Here is a 2,203-nt window from a genome sequence, read left to right on the forward strand (position 1 = left end):
GTAAGAGATATAACAATATAGCAATATCCAAATTATAATAAATCTAGGCACTATGAAAAGTTTATGTTTAATGTTAATGACTCTTAGACATGTCTATATTAGAGCAGTGAAAAAAATAAAATACAAGATATTTAATATTGACTCTTTCCCAATTCACATGAATCCAAAATTCATTTAGGTCAATTTTTTTTCTTGTATTGAGAGCTATTTGACTTGTGAGGGCTTCCTTTTCTTTAGATCATTTAAATAAGAACTCACTTACAACTTCAGCAATATAATCAAAAAACAGAAGACTCACACTGAGACATACAGAAATCCACACAGAGATCTTCTACTTTTCCCCCTAAGTTTTAAAATATCTCTTTGACTTCCCTTTTTTTTGGGGGGGGGGTGTTGAAGTTCTCATTTGCCCAAGGCTGAGGTCTCAGGCAAAGTGGGCATTGTTTTCTAGGGAAATGGTTAACTTCAAGCTTTGCCCTAGGCAGGCCTTTTTAACAAGCTATGTTTTTAATTGCATGTGCAAAAGAACCAGCTTTACAGTTTCCAAGAAAATTTTTTTTATTTTAACCAATTTCCTCTGATTCTATAGAATATCATGGCCATCCTAGGTCAGGTCATCTTTCCTTTCTGTAGTCATAGTTTTATCCCTGAATTATAGACAGATCAGCTGACAAGTTTTCCATTGTTGAACCTGCGGAAGGATCATTACTATGTTCGGTTCCAAGAGCGGCGCGGAGGTCTCGCCTAGCCGTGCCCGGCTCCTGAGCCTCTCCTCCACCCCGGCAGCGCCGGATGGAAAGGTAAGGGAGTTAAAGAGGTATGGAAGGCGGCGCGCCCAGGGCGGGCGGTCGGGTCTGGTGGCATTTCCGGTGGTAGGGGAAGAGGGGCCCGCGGGAGAGGGTGGGGGGCGGCGTGCAGAGTGCGGGTCGGGTGGGAAAGGCAGCTCTCCTCCGCCTTCCCGCTCGCCCCTCCATCCTCGGCCGGGCGCCCCGCCACCCTTGCCCTGCGCCCGGTGGCGGCGTCTCTGGTGTCCCTCTTCCGCCCAACCTCCCCGCCAATTTCCCTTGAGGCTGGATCCGAGGGTTGGGGTAGGGGTGGAGGTGCTCAGTGCGCCCCCACCCCACCGAAGGCGCCTTCACCCGCGGCGACGGCCATGGCTGCTATTCCCCCAGCCGCAGACCACACGGCGCAGATCCTCCGGTCGCGTCTTGTGGGCTGTGCGGTGTGACAGATGGCGGCTACCCATTGCTGGGCCGCTTGCCTGCCTGACGCGTCCCGCCGCTGGCCCTGGACCTGTTTGCCTCAGCCAGTCGTCGTCCGCTTTTCTGGGCCTGCCGCGCTGTCGCCAGACGCCTCCTCACGCCCTTCGAGCCTCCGGGCTTGCTTGCAGCCACCCCTCCCCACGCCTTGCGCAGCTGTCTTGTCTCTCACCCTCTCACCTCTGTCGTGTCCCTGCCTGCTTGGCGCCACGCTTCCCGTCTTCTCTGCCCTTGGTGGTGGAGGGAGGAGGGTGCCTGGGACACGGGTGCGGGTAGGGGGCCCTGGTGGTTGAGGGGAGAGGACAGGTTCCCGGGGGGCGGCCGTACCTGTGTACGAGGTGGTGGGGGAGGGCTCTGCCCATTTCGGGGGGGATGTGGGGGTGGTCGTTTGGCGTCGACGGGGACCTCCGGGCGGCGGTCGACTGGCGCACTGGGGGCCCCCATGTGTCACGGGCCCGGCAGGGTCGAGGCCCGCGGGTGGGGATTTGGGGTGGTGGTCGAAATCGGGGCGGTGTCCCACAGGGCATGCCTTGCACCTCGCCCGCCTCCCCCTTTCCGGGTACCTAGTGTGGGGCTTCCCTGGTGGCTCAGATGGTAAAGCGTCTGCCTGCAGTGCGGGAGACCCAGGTTCGATCCCTGGGTTGGGAAGATCCCCTGGAGAAGGAAATGGCAACTCAGTCCAGTACCCTTGCCTAGAAAATTGCATGGACGGAGGAACCTGGTAGGTTCATGGGTCACTCAGTCGGACACGACTGAGCGACTTCACTTCACAGCTGATAAAAAGCTTGGGTTGTCTCTTAGGGTGGATTTGCTCCTGGATGGATTTCACCTGGCGGCAGTAGGGAGCCCCGCAGACCTCTCCTGGAAGTGGGCGTATGGCCGAAGCACACCTGGCCCATGTCGGGGGTGGAGCGTGCCTCCTCTGAGCTCCTAGGCAGTGGGTC

The 2,203-nt window shown here is 56.4% G+C and overlaps 1 non-coding gene across 1 annotated transcript; it reads left to right on the forward strand.

Annotated features, from left to right (window-relative positions):
• Positions 1-1,835: 1,835 nt before the first annotated feature.
• On the forward strand, positions 1,836-1,907 carry TRNAC-GCA (transfer RNA cysteine (anticodon GCA)). Its single transcript has one exon. It is a non-coding gene; the product is annotated as a tRNA-Cys (tRNA).
• Positions 1,908-2,203: the final 296 nt, after the last annotated feature.

This window comes from Muntiacus reevesi, unplaced genomic scaffold, assembly GCF_963930625.1.
Source record: "Muntiacus reevesi unplaced genomic scaffold, mMunRee1.1 SCAFFOLD_33, whole genome shotgun sequence".
Classification (NCBI taxonomy): domain Eukaryota; kingdom Metazoa; phylum Chordata; class Mammalia; order Artiodactyla; family Cervidae; genus Muntiacus; species Muntiacus reevesi.